Genomic DNA, 15,601 nt, shown 5'->3' on the forward strand with positions numbered 1-15,601 from the left:
GATTACCTTGTCTTTTGACAAAGGCAAAACTACAGTTACTGTTTCTATCTCTTAATCTAGCAACTTCCTGGACAAAAACACTAAGATGACTGCTGTCATTGCTACATAGAGCATCCTGTCGTGGACAAATTTTAAATCGTGTACCACAAACCATTTAGCAAGGTAGATATGGTATGAGGCAACTTTAAATACTACTTCCTCGATTATAAATATAGGATTTTGCAAAATATAGATAAGCAGTAAATGCAATAGCACTAAGTCAGGCAAGCAACCAGAAAAAATAATAAGGTGTGCCTTATTTAAGTTGTCAGAGAACCAACTCTGATGTCCATGCCAGCTTGTGCCTTTCTCAAGAACGGAGATGAGAAAGCTGCTTAGAGAGCTTCCTATCCCAAAGATGATGATAAATAGAGCGAGACCTGTGGTTCTCAATCCACTTGGCACTCGATCATAGAAAAATTCTTGCAAACAAACCATAGTAAACGCTTCAGAAATTCCCAGAATCAAATATTGAGGTGTTAACCAGACCAGATTCATTGGCACTGTAGCCTTTGGTTTGTCGACAACCCATACTCTTGAGCAGTTTGAAGACGCTTCATCTCAACAAGGGCAGCTATAACCATGGAAAGACATGACAGAACTATTCCAGTTCCAATTCGATGCATTATAGCCATACCCGATGATTTTCCAGTTATGGCTGTTGCAATAGGAACCAAAATGCGGTCATAGATAGGGATAAAGGCGACTAGTGATAGGCTGAGGAGAACATGCAGGGAAGCGGCTGGTACATCAATGCTTGGGCTCGTAGATCTGTCCATTGTAGCTCCTTGCTTTGCAAACAAGGTGGATGACTGGGAAAACACAATTCCATACACCAAACAGGTGGCCCATATTGGAAATAACCGCAGAACTGCTTTTGCCTCCTCAGCTTCCTTGATACTACAGACATTCCTACCTCCCTTTGAACCATCAGTGCCGGAAGGTCAAGGAAGTTGGTGACCTCATAACAGGGGAACCAGCGACCGCAGCCCTAGTGAATGACGGCCGTAACTGTAACGGTCCTAAAGTAGCGAAATCCTTGTCGAGTAAGTTCCAACCCGCACAAAAGGCGTAATGATCTAGGTACTGTTTTGGAGAGAGACTTGGTGAAATAGATATGTCTGTGAAGATGCGGACTACCGGCACTTGGACAGATAGATCCTACGAAGTTTCACTGTTCCTGGGATTGGCTTTGGGCCTTTCCTACACAGCTTAGGTGGAAGGAGAAGAAGGCCTCCTTCTGGGGGGGCCGAGCCATCAGGTGCGAACAATGGTTTGTTCAGAAACCTATGACAGTTGCGAACTTGCAATGAGCATAATGTTGGGCTCTGAGAGAGCCAAACTCGGGGAGAATTTAACCATGAGCTAGAATGGGAACCACAACCATGGGTTTGACACCACATCCAACCCAAAACCTTAAGGCATTGGGTCTATGGATCATTCCCACTTATATGTTCCTCATTCTACTCATCTCTTTCCGATGTGGGATATTGATTCACACTTGATATCCCAACAATCTCCCCCTCAATTGTGAATCTCTTCCACATCGGACCTCTCTCCCTAGCCCATCCACTCCATCAAGTCCACTTCAATCTGGAGTGTACGATTCTTGCTCAAGAGCCCACATGCCCTTGCCTCACTACAGGTCTGCATGTTTTTTTTTTTCCTGCTCTTATCCAAGCCACGCCTTACCATTCCCACTGGCTTTTTATCCTGGAGTCACTGCCCAGCCGATGGTTCGGCTCTGATACCACTTGTTGGGCTCTGAGAGAGCCAAACTCGGGGAGAATTTAACCATGAGCTAGAATGGGAACCACAACCATGGGCTTGACACCACATCCAACCCAAAACCTTAAGGCATTGGGTCTATGGATCATTCTCACTTATATGTTCCTCATTCTACTCATCTCTTTCCGATGTGGGATATTGATTCACACTTGATATCCCAACACATAATAACCAAAATATTCAACGGAAGAGTGTTTGTTTGGTTCCGGGGTTCTGAACATGAAGGTTAAATATAGACCTCAAGAAGTTGAGCGGTAAGATGAGAAGAAGTCTTGATTTAACCACATCTGAAAAATGGAAGTCATCGTGAAGCATGATTTTACAACATCCCAAGAACCATCAGATTTGCTTCCAATTACATTCAAATAAGTTCATTAATTTGATAAGCGAGAACAGACTTATGCATGTCACTACAACAAAAATGACCTTTCCTGACATGCCTATAAGGACACTTGCTGGTTTGTGCCATTATAGTAAACATATCATGACACTTATTAATAAATTCAATAATATGTACTATAATTTTTTTATTTTATCATGATATACAAATAATAATGTGCCTTTAGGCTACCTATGATGACACTCCGGAAACTGTGAGTTGAACAAAAAAAAAAATCGAAAAAACACAGAAAACGACATCGTTTTATTTTGGCTCCAAAACACTTGCTGAAGTACTGTGAAGTTTCATTTTGCCGGCAAAAGGACTTGGTGAAAATTTTCTTCTTCTCATCTCTCTCACCTCTCAGCATACAAGCTATCTCGGCCAGTCCAGAATGTTGGTAGCAATCGAAGCTATCTCCGCAAACAACCATCTTCATCTTTTCTAACCTCAACTTTAAATCCCTCGGCTAAGACATCTGGAAGGGCAGGCAGGAAGTAAAAGCTGAAGAACGGAGCTCTACATTGGGAAAGCGGGAAGATACTTCAGGTGCGCTTATCTTGTTCCAAAATTGAAGTGGTAAACACAATGAAGCTGTTGCCCATAACCTGTTCGATAAAATGTCAATTCCCCCCTGTTTTTCATTTTTTTCTGTGAATCTCTTTTAATGTTAATATATGAAACTTAGTTGTAATTGAAGCTCTGTTTAGGTTATGAATAGAAATCGACTTGGAAGCTCTTTGATGAAGATCAAAATAGCAATGGGGTGACTGGAATGACCTTTTTGCAAGACAAGTGCAAAAGTTTAAGAAATATGTTGATGAAAATTAATATTTAAGGACTTAATTAATGGACTTCTTGTTGAACTGCACATTGGTCATAGATGACATAGCACCCTTACTAATTTGGCCAAAATGTGGTATACCCAGCTAGCAAAACTAAAGTTTGAAAGATGGATTGAAGGAAATACTCGAAAGATTGAATCAAGAAGAAACTTTTGGAGAAGAATGAAACTTTGGATGCTTTGGAAAGGTAGGGAAAGAGAGGGATTTACAGGGGAAAAGGAGGTGAAGGAGTGCAACTACCCCAACGAACTTTTAATTGTGATGGGGCGTAGGCATTGAATTTGCCAGACAAGAAAATAGCAGGATTTCGTGTAAAACTGTATTGTATTTTTTAGTCTTTTTTTCTTTTTTTTTCTTCCCCTATCCATTTTCTTGTCGAACTTCCACCCCTCCCAGTTCAGGATGACATAGCACCCTTACGGGTTCTGTTTTTTTTCTCAATTTAGTCCTGTTTCTAGATCAATTAGCTGAACAGTCATAGCAACTTAAAAGAATCCTGGGACCAAAAAAAGATTATGAGTATAAAATAAAAAGCTAGATAGATTCTCTTCTTTCTTTCACATTTCACTGTCTCTCTGTGGTGAATGCTTTTTCTTCATAAATATCTGCTGGTCTAACCGTGTCATAAACCTGTGCTTTTTCTATCAATCATTTTTTCCAATTACCTATGCCGTAAGTTGCATGCCTTTCTAAAGAGAGAACTTATAAAATTAATCACTACACACCAGAGATGTATCTATACTTTGATGGAAATTTAGTAAGATTCTTGAATTTCACCTTTAGTCTTCATGCTCATGTGTTTGTTTAACCTTTGACATTTCAGATTGAAGTTAGGAATTTTCCGAAGACGCGAGTGCAGGAGTTGGTACGAAGGGCTTTGTTCTGGTATTAGGTAAATAAAATTTCTATCCGCTTGCTTGCAAATTCTGTTTTTACAGATTGTTGAGAAATTTTGCATTTTGTTGATTTCCTTTATTTGCTGGGCTGCTTTATTTAGTAGACTGTAAATTCTTGAACTTGAAATTAGGGACTTGTAAGCCATGGCTTGAGTTTAAAAAATCAGGGCGCTTCTTATTCTCAATGATTTTATGGGATTTGTCTAGTTTTCTAAGTACTAATGTGTAGTTGTTGTTTTCATGCTCTTGGAAGCTTGTTGGAGGACATTTATTTATATTCAAAGTATGGATAAAAGTTGGATGGATTTTCCAAGAACAAGTGAAAAGTATGAGGCAGGACTTCAAATGTTTCTAAACTTTGCATTTTCTAGATCAAGTTGTGACGGACTGATTTTGTGTCCTTGCAAAGATTGCGGCATGGGTGTTTGTGTGACTAAAATGGAAGCATATGATCATTTGAAAGTGGTAGGCTTTATCAAGGGTTATAATAATTGGATAGCACATGGAGAGCTTTCTAACTACTATGAAGCCACATCTAATTCTGAAAATACATCAATTGGGGTTTCAAATGGGACTAATGACATGCAAGACTTGGTCCATGATGTATTTGGGATACCACATGGAACAAATGAATTGAATAGAGAAGGGGACTTTCCTGTTTCAGAGGCTGAAAAATTTTATAAATTGATTGATGATTCTCAACAGGATTTGTACAGTGGTTGCAAAAATTTCTCGAAGTTGTCTTTCATTATTCGTTTGCTTCACCTAAAATGCCTTGGTAAGATGAGTAACAAGATTTTTAATATGCTTGTTGAGCTGTTGAGAGAAGCATTTCCAGAGGCCATGACTAATTTGCCTTCTTCTTACTATGAGGCTGAGAAATTGATGAATACATTGGGGCTGGGTTATGAAAAGATCGATGCATGTCCTAATGATTGTTCTCTTTATTGGGGTAGTGCTGAAAAAAGAACTTCATGCGAAACATGTAACGAGCTTAGGTGGGTTGCTTCAGAAAATGATCCAACTGGTGAAAAAAGAAAAATCCCTCAAAAAGTATTGTGGCATTTCCCTTTAAAAGCTAGATTACAAAGACTATTTATGTCTTCTAAAATTGCATCTCAAATGAGATGGCATGAGGAAAAACGTACAAAAGATGGTTATATGAGACATCCAGCTGATTCTCCAGCTTGGCAAACTTTTGACTATCTACATCCAGAATTTGATAAGGATTGTCGAAATGTTAGATTGGGGTTGGCATCTGACAGGTTTAATCCATTCAACAACATGAGTTCTACACACAGTACTTGGCCTGTGGTATTAATACCATATAACTTACCTCCGTGGATGTGTATGAAGCAACCGTACTTCATGTTGTCCCTGTTAATACCCGGACCATCCTCTCCTGGGAATAATATTGATGTTTATCTACAGCCTCTAGTTAAAGAATTGACCGAATTGTGGGATTTTGGCATTCAAACTTATGATGCATCCCGAAAAGAAAATTTTCAATTGCATGCAGCTCTGTTGTGGACCATTAGTGATTTCCCTGGATATGCAATGTTATCTGGGTGGAGCACTAAAAGTGAATATGCTTGTCCTGTTTGTCACAAGTTCACTCATGCACGACGGTTGACTCATAGTTTCAAGCATTGCTATATGGGTCATCGTAGATTCTTAGATAGTAAGCATAAATTTAGAAAGCAAGCCCAATTGTTTGATGGCACCGAAGAATATGGAAAGCGACCACCTTTGCAAACTGGGGATATGATTGTGAGTGAATTAGGAGACTTGCAAATTAAATTTGGAAAACTTGTGAAAGGTGATCCGAATCTGCCTTTTAATTGGAAAAAGAGGAGTATTTTCTTTGACTTGCCATATTGGAAAGATAATGTCTTAAGACATAATCTTGACTTCATGCACATTGAGAAGAATGTTTGTGAAAATATTTGGGGGACATTGCTGGATATTGAGGATAAAGCAAAGGACCATTATAATTCCCGCCGTGATTTGAGAGAAATGGGAATAAGAAAAGAGTTGCATCCCATTGAGACAGAACCTGGAAAGGTGTACTTACCTCGATCCATCTTCCTTTGCAATAGATAAAAAACAGAAAACTATGTTTTGCAATGTGCTAAAAAAAGTGAAAGTTCCAGATGGTTATGCAGCTAACGTCTCAAGATGCGTTCGAGTAAAGCCACCAAGAATTTCGGGGCTTAAAAGTCATGATAATCATATTCTAATGCAGCAATTGATGCCTATAGCTTTGAGAAAGACTTTGCCAAAATCAGTGCGCTATCCTTTGATTCGATTGAGTAGATACTTCAGGCAGCTTTGTTCTAAAGTTATTTGTCCTCAAGATGTGGTTCGTTTGGAAAGTGAAATTGCCGTTATACTCTGCGATCTTGAGAAATGCTTTCCACCAACATTCTTCGATGTCATGGTGCATTTAACTATTCATTTGGCAACTGAAGTGAAATTAGGTGGCCCGGTGTATTATCGTTGGATGTATCCTGTAGAGAGGTACTGCTTGTAATTCTAATTATGCCTTAAATGTTTATTACTTTTTTTCTTTCTTTGATTTGTGGAACTAAACAGAGAGTTTGGAATGATGATACTTTAGGTACCTAGGAACATTAAAATCTTATGTTCGAAATAAAAGTAGGCCTGAAGGTTCGATTGCTCAAGGCTACTTGGCAGAAGAATGCATAAACTTTTGTTCGTTGTATCTTGCGGACTATGTTGAGACAAAATTCAATCGTCCAAGCAGAAATGAAGAAGTACATAAGGAAATTGAAGAGGGTTTAGATATATTCTCTAAATCAGGACATCCTTTGGGGAGGGGCAAGGCAACAGTTTTTGATGCTCATATCTTGAGTAAAGCACATCAGTATATTTTATTTAACTGTGATGCTGTCACACCTTACATAGAGTAAGTTCAACTACAACTTGATGCATTAAAATTTTATTGTAGAATTCAATGTATGATTACAATTTTGACTCATGTACTTCTAGGCAGCATCGTAGATTGATAGAAGAATGGCATCCTCAAGTTCCACAGCATCTAAAAGAGCGCTTGCACATCGAAAATTTTGCTTGTTGGTTTGCTGAACATGTAAGTAAAATTCTGAATATTAAGTACAATTTGAATTGTAGGACTTCAAATATAGTTTTATCATCTTTTTTTTTTTTTTTACAAATTGACAAGTTAGAACTTCCTCAAAATGTTTCGGTGTTGAGAGACTTGAGGTTCCTTGCTAAAGGTCCAGATGTTGTTGGAATCCAACATGACAAGTATGTTGTTAATGGATTTCGGTTTCACACCAACGAAGTTGAGAAGAAAAGAAAAACGCAGAATAGTGGTGTTACAGTCAATGCAACAACATCCAGTTTTGCAGGTATAAGGGATCAAAATCCAGTTTTGAGTGAACTAGTCTACTTCGGCGTCTTGAAAAATGTTGTTGAATTAATTTATGGAGGTCGTCGGGTGGTGTTATTCGAATGTGATTGGATATCAAATGGTTCGAGAATGAAACAAGATGCTGATGGGTTTACTGTAGTCAATTTTGCAAATGTGAGGCCTCATGTTGAGCCATTTATACTCGCTTCACAAGCATCACAGGTTTTTTATGTGGAAGATCCAACTGATAAGGATTGGCAAGTTGTTATCTCTACCACTGCAAGAGGTGGATATAACATGGGCACAACCATGGATGTTGAGACATATTTGCAAAGTGATGTTGGCAATCCTGTTGTTGAGAATGAAAATGAGGAAATTAGTTGGGTTCGTGAGGATGGACTTGGGATTGAAGTTGATTTGTCCCAATATAATCTGATTTAGTATCTTTTATAGTTGCTAAGCTTGTTGGCCCTATTAATTGTTATATGTTTCAATTGCTAAGGCTCTACTACTGGCTGCAATTACTTGTCTGCATTTCGTTGGTCTAAAATTACTTGAAGGTTGTGAGTTTTGGTTCGTTTGATTATTGTATACAGCAACTAAATTTGAAGGGACAAATATGGTTTCAAATTTGCGGAATTGCAGATCATGGTGTTTATTCAAGCACCTGCCCGTACACCATACATGGTCTCAATTGAAATGTTCTGTGCAATCTCTAAATGCCTTTGTGTTATGGGAAATTGCTATCCATCAAATTCACTTTCAAGTTTGATTATGATTCGTTAAATGTTTTAACAAAATTGTTATTATTATTTTTGATAATTACAATAATCATTTCTTTGTTTTGTTTTTTAAACTTTTGAGTGTAAGATATAATGCAATTTTTGCAAATCAATTCAGACCAAACATCCAATTTTTTATTTCCAATCACCCCTCTCTAATTTTTGATCAATAGAAATAATTTGAAACTTTAATCGATAAATTTCTTAAATAATTTTTTAATACAATGGAAAAATTATTTTTTAAATAAATAACAATTCAAAAAGTTAAATTCTCTAAATTTCCGGTCGAACTGATGTTTGATCGAATTTAATCGGTTTAGTCGAAATTTTGGATTAACCATTAAAGTGACTGGAGACACGATCGAACCGATCAAGCACGATCGAATAGATCAAACCGATCATACTGATCAAACGTTGTTATTGCATATTCTGTATATATACTCCATAACTAATCTTTGATTGAAGGTTGTTCGGTTTAATTGAATTTTTGGATTAACCATTGAACAAGACTGGAGACACAATCGAACCGGTCGAATCGACCGAACCGATCATTCCGAACTTGGATTGTTATTGCATATATGTCCACTCCATAACTGATCTTTGGGAGAGTTTAATCGGTTTTGTCAAAATTTTGGATTGACCATCAAACTTTCCACTAATTTAACGTTTATTAGTGGAAAGTTCAAATTTAAGATCTTGTAAGTGTTTAATAGCTTCTAATTAACACAAAGTTGAACGGCAATTGCTTTGGAATTGAAAACATTGAATATTCTAAGTGTTTAATTGCTTCTAATTAACGCAAAGTTACACAGCAATTGCTTTGGAATTGAAAACAATGAATATTCTAAGTGTTTAATATAAAATTTATTATATAATATAAAATTTATAATATTATATAATATTATATAAAATTTATAAACTCCATTACCGAATTCGAACCAAATTCGAAATATATGAATTCGGACAACCCGAATTCTAGTTTAATTACTTGTAATTAACACAAAGTTGAACGGCAATTGCTTTGGAATTGAAAACATTGAATATTCTAAGTGTTTAATTGCTTCTAATTAACGCAAAGTTACACGGCAATTGCAGTGAAATGTTCAAATTTAAGATCTTCTAAGTGTTTAATAGCTTATAATAAACACAAAGTTGAACGGCAATTGCTTTGGAATTGAAAATATTGAATATATATATGTTCAATCAATTCTAATCCTAACATTTATCAATGGAAAGTTCATGTATTCACAAGTTCATTTTTATGTTCCATAAACTAATTCGATCCTTCTAACGGCTTGTTAGACTACAAGCCGTACATAATTGCTAGTAGCATAAAATAAATTGGGTACTGAAAACATTTTGATTAAATTCATGTTTTTTGTTAGCTTCACAAAATTTTTAATTTAAGATATTTTTAGTTGTTACACTATATTGTGTATAGCTTTAACAAAATTTTTACTTGTTATATAGCTTTAACAAAATTTTAAGTTGTTATTTTTGTAGTTGTTATATTATATTGTATATAGCTGTAATAACATTTTTAGTTGTTATGTAGCTTTAACAAAATCTTGCCCAAACACATAAAAATTAGCGCGGCAAATTGAAAAATTCAAGAGGCTTGACTAATTTACTTTGGCGTCATTAGTACCGCCTTTATTTCAGACATCTTCTCCCTCTCTCGTTGTCCCTTCCCTTTGCCCTCTCTCTCTGTTTCAAGCTCGCACCACCAATTTGGATAAACCTATCCATGAACTCGAACCCATTTAGGTAACTTTGTTGAGCTCGCACCATGAAAATCCCTAATTCGGCTGTTGCATTGGCTTGGTGGCAAGGAATGAGAAATTAGGGCTTCAAAGCTTGGGTGAAAGCTGAAGTTCAGATCTTTAAGCTTGGGGAAACCGAGAAGTTAAGGATTCAAGCCATAGTTTGAGGTAATTTCAGTATTTTGTGTCTAATTTTGCATTGCATGGTAGACATCTGTCTAATTGAGGTTGTTCGATTCCCATTTCTGACAACCTCTTTCTCCGTTTCTGAGAAGCACATTTCTAGTTGCATAGGTCGAAAGCCTGGTAGAGATGCTATCTGTTATTCTTTCTTGTCAGATTAGGACAATGTGGCTTGTGAGAGCTGTTGAATGCGACATAGTGTTGTGTATTGTCAGTTGCTTTCTGTTACAACTTTAAAGAGTAAATTTCCAAAGTTTTTTTCCTCATGAATCCTGGACTTCTAAATTGTTGGTGCTGATTGTTTATGAGGAAATTTGTAGTCACAAATGAAAATGATAGCTTTGGATTCTAGTATGATTGTTGAAAATTGTAAGTGTCTTTGCTAGTACTTGGTAGATATTGGGTTCTAAAATGCCTATTATGTTAGTTTTGTTTTTCACCAGCAAATGATTGTGTGCTGGACTGCTTGATTTGAGCAAGTAGGGGGTTTCCCCATGAATGATGGACTTCTTTTGGTTCTGCTCTGTTTTTACTTTCCATGGGAACTTTTTAGTAACCTCTCAAATGGAACTACATGACCTGAGCAGACCTTGTGACGTGAGAACATTTTGTTGATAGAGATGATAGTATTAGGATTTTGAGAATTGATTTGTGGGTTTCGTCAAATTTACCCAACTGTAATCTTCAAGTTCTTAAAGCTGTTTTCAAGTTCTGATTTATAAGCAAAAAGGTTTTTCAAATATAATTAGAAGCAAACTGCCCGAGTTTGATATACAATAGATTCAATAATATTCGTTGCAACTCAAAATTAGTTCAATAAAAGTATGCTTGAGCTCGGCTTGCAGTGTACGCTGTAGTCAAGATAACTTGTTCATTAATTTTAGTTTGTATACTTTATCCATTATCCCAGATTGATGCACTGCTATAGGTAGAGTGTCTGCTTCAATAAAGGCTACACATTTACATTTGTCCCTTTCTTCCCCCAAAAAAATATATATATGGTGGTGGACCTGGTATCAAATAAATGGTGAATTATGCAGGTATGGCCCGTGGAGGTCGAAAATGTAAGCGCACTGCCAATGGATTGAGAGATGAACCAATTGAGCAACCTCCCTCATGTCATGAAACAAGGCAGCAGCCTCCACTTGGAACAAGCCATGAAAATGTAATTGAACAAGTTCAAGGAGAAGCTGCTCGGGCACCTCAATCTCCAATCCAGAATTCTACATTGGGAATAATGCATGAATCAGGTGACCAAGTTACTCAACAAGCTGATGGAGGTTCACAGTCGCATGAGCAGTGCCAGAACTCTCCAATTCAACAATCTCCACTTGGAACAAGGCACGTACCAACTGAAAAAAATCCAAATCAGGATTCTCAAGGTCAACATTCCAATGACACCACCTTCATGTCATGCAACTCGGACGATGCAGGTATTACTAACTGTTTGAACCAATTCCAGAAGTGCATTTTTTATGTTCATAACTTGCACATTTTTCTTATTTAATACAGGAAAAGAAACTACAAATGATTCAAGTGAAGTACATCAGAAAACCCGAGGCCCTACATTTATGAAAGAAATTTGGGGTCGGCCTAAGGACCTTCCACGGATTGAGATTAAACTCGATGACAATGGGATCCCAATAAGTGAGAAAACCTCTTTCTCTAAATTCTTGGGCAGTTTGGCTAGGAATGGTATGTATTGTCCAATAGATGTTGAAAGTTGGCTTAAGATGCCAAGGAAACTTAAAATGGACATGTTAGAAGTGATAAAGGTAATGGTAGCTTTTGTATTATGTATGCTTTCTACAAAAATTACTGTGAAGTTATGTTGATTTCCTTGTTCCTAACTACGTTTCAGGAAAGGTTTGCTTTGCCTATGGGACTAGAAGCTTGGACCTTAAGATCTATTGGCAAAAAATGGAGAAGCTGGAAGGCAGATTTAAAGGCTACATATTTTGATCCTGCCGTGCCAAATGCTGAAGCTCGGTTTCAAAAGGACATAAGGGTACGGGAAGAGCAATGGATCAAACTTTGGGCTTATTGGAAAAGTAAAGAAGCAAAGGTACAAATCAGCTACAACATTCTTCATAAAGTTGTGTTTATTCAATGCTGTAATCTTGGTTTTGATTTTGAAATTTAGAAACTAAGTGAGAGGAACAAGAAAGCTAGAGGGGAGAAGAAGATGAACCACACAACTGGAAAAAAGTCATTTGCCCATCTTCGGAACCACTTGGTGATATCTCATCCTTTTTTTAGTTGCTAATTTTTTTTACTCATACATGTTTCATTATGTTAGCTTGTTTTTTAATTATATGCTAAATGCTAAAACTATAATTTAAAAAATTCAATTTCTTATAGGCCAAACAGTTGGGAAGACCTCCTACTAGAGTAGAAATGTTCAATAAGTTTTATACCCATGCCGATGGAACTCCATCAAGTACCATAGTTGCTGAGAATTTGGTAAGGATCTGAGAACACAAGCCTATAAATTCTACCATTGTTTTCAGACAGGCTTTTGCAATAACAAGTGTTTTCCTTTATTATGTAGGAAAAAATGAATGAGCTGAAAAATCAGCTTCCATCGGAGTCGCAAGATCCAGTTGGTCGTAATGACATATTTGCCCAGGTGGTTGGGCAAGACAAACATGGTCATGTTCGCTTGTTTAGTGACGGTGTGAATCCAACGGACTTATGGGAAGACATTCCTAGTCGTAACACATGTTACCGTATAAGTGTTCAACAATAGTCAACATTGGTCCATTTGGAGGAAAGGCTTCAGCGACAAGATGATGAAATAGCCAGCTTGAAGAAAATGGTTTTAGTTCAACATGGAAGGGGCTCTCCAATTGACAGCCCGAGACATCCTTCATCATCATCTAACAATGTGTCAAGCCAAACTCCATCGCGAGCCACGCGACCTATTCGAGTAAGTATTTACAACTTTTAAACTTTCACATTTGTAAACTGGAATTTGGCATGAGTTTGATTCTTGTACTTGTTGGATCTTTACTAGGTAGGGAATATGGTTTCACTAAAAAGTTTGTTTGACCCAACAAAAATCGTGGCAAAGGGATATTTACGGAGTCTGAATCCATTGGATGAGGTCGGCGGACAAGTTCTTGGGCCAAATTGGTGTGAAATACAGATACAAGTTGCAATGAGTCCACGTGAGCAATTGATTAGACCGTATGATTTGCAACAAACAATTCAAGATGCACTTGGTGCACCAGTTGCTTGGCCTTGTCATTTGGTGAGATATGCACTTAAATACATTGCAGATTTTCTGGAATTTTAGTTCTAGCTATGATGATCTAATGATCGCCTTGGTCTTTGTGCACAGGTGGAAACAGCTGAAGAATGATGGGGACTTCATGGTTATGACTGAGGACTCTCAACAAAATGGAAAGTTTGGAAGCTACTTCTACTTCTTTCAACTTGTTAGGGATGAGAGTCTTTTAGTTTGTGCACAAGAAAGTCTTTCAAGTTATTGTAAATGACAATCTTTTGGTACTGGTTTGGGATTTTAGTACTTGCTTTTAGCACTTGTTTGCGATTTTAGTACTTGTTATCGACTTTTAATTCACTGAAATATATTTGAGTATTGACTTCTTCTTTTAAATTGCTATATGCATTCTGCTCTTTGGGATAATTTTACAAGTCCCTTGGGATTCTGGTTGATGGAATGTACAGCAGGGAGGACTAATTGCAGGTTGCTTCCATATAAAAAAAAACATGGAAAAACTCCTGGCAATTAAAAGTGTCAGTATAGCTTAGCTTCGAAAACACTAATGACAAATGGCCATGTCGTCCAAAGCAGTGTAAATTCACATGGCTGCGTGACCTTAAAGCCATATATTAAGACAACTGAAGATGCCTTCATAAATTGGATACCTACTGATCCGCTACTGATGTTCTAATGCTATACGAACACTTTCGATTATCACAAAAAATAGTTTTTGTTGGCAGAAGGAATGCTATAGCAGCATGGTTTTCCTGACACATTTGAATGCTGCTAAAGATTTGAGGCTATCCCCACATTGGAAGGGACAACACTCGCCCTAAGTGTGAGGATAGATAAAGTGTCAGGTTAGATTATTTAAACTGACACCTTTAAATGCCTTTAAAGGCCATTTTTGTTGTAGTGCGTTATGTTTAGCCAATCCTTTCAAGACAGAAAACATTATCAGAACACATTAAAATCATATAGACAACGTATTTATAAGTCAGCAGTATCTACGAGAAGTTAAAGATCAATAACTTCATCTCAGGTAGTCATGATAAATTATAGGACAAGATAATTCCTTACTTGAATTGTTGACAACTTAGATAAGGCAGAAAGCCCTCAGATTCCTCTTCAGTGGATATTACTGAAGAATTGGTTTTACAATTAAGAGCTGCTTTCAGAAACACCCGGCCAATTCTCTCAAAGGGGCTCATCTCCTCAATGCTGAAGCAGAATGGGTAACTAAAAGTGCCAAGCAAGAAAAAGATAAGCGCAAAACCAATGGCGAGGCAGAGATTCCCAAATCCAAGGCCCTAACTATGGTTATCCCGAAAATAGATCAAAATCAGTACCAAATCCAAGGCCCCAACTAAGGTTATCCTGAATATAGATCAAAATCAGTAATATGACCGACACAGCCCCGCAGACCCCGAAATTCCACCACTTGAAAAACTAGCTTTTCGGCTTGCTTTCTTCTCTATCAAATTGGTCAGCTCCAAAAGCTTGTATACAAGGCTTAAACCCTCTATGGGCTACAGTTGAAAACGAGCTTTTCGCCTTGCGTTCTTCTCCATCAAATTAGTCAGCTCCAAAAACTTGTATACAAGGCTTAAACCCTCCATGGGCTACAGCTACTAGATACAATGGAAAAAAGAAGAAAATAACTTGGAACTCCGAAGGAGAACATTTCATAGCATTTGCCGCATTGTGACAGCTTGGAACTCCGAAGGAGAAAATTTCGTAGCGTTTGCCGCATTTTGATACTCAGATGACTTGACAGAGGTAAAAACTGTTGAAAGGGTTAAGAAGCCAAGTCCCTGATGATTGACAGAAATGTAAAGCTTAAAAAATTGTTATACCGAAAGTAAGCTTTTGGCCACTTGTTGATGACTAAGTAACAAATCTGGAGTCATGCATAATTTTCTCTAGTTAATTAGTCCGTTCTTCCTTTGGTAGTAATTAACCCCTCAACCTATTTTCACTCATAATTGATATATCAGGTACACATCAAACTTCTTGCGGAGCGCTTTTTTTTTTTTTTTGTTTGGGCTCCTTGTGGAGCATTAGCCATTGAAAATCAAATTCAGAGCATTATACAGCCAAAAGAGCTGAGATTTTTAACTACAAAATTGTCTAAATAGACAGGGTTAAAGCGATGCATCATTAGTAGCGTGCATGATGAGAAATTATATTCAATGCTCAGAGAATACATCTACAAGACTACAATGTTTTTTTTTTTTTATTTAGCTTGTAGTATGACTTCTTAGAGAATAGAGTATACTACAAACATCTTGTTAGGAACT

General features: G+C 37.2%; 1 pseudogene; it reads right to left on the reverse strand.

The window, feature by feature from the left end:
* Positions 1 to 184: 184 nt before the first annotated feature.
* On the reverse strand, positions 185 to 14,990 carry LOC113750427 (annotated as a pseudogene).
* Between the last annotated feature and the right edge of the window lie 611 nt (positions 14,991 to 15,601).

The sequence above is a fragment of the Coffea eugenioides genome, chromosome 10 (genome assembly GCF_003713205.1).
Source record: "Coffea eugenioides isolate CCC68of chromosome 10, Ceug_1.0, whole genome shotgun sequence".
NCBI classification, from domain to species: Eukaryota; Viridiplantae; Streptophyta; class Magnoliopsida; order Gentianales; family Rubiaceae; genus Coffea; species Coffea eugenioides.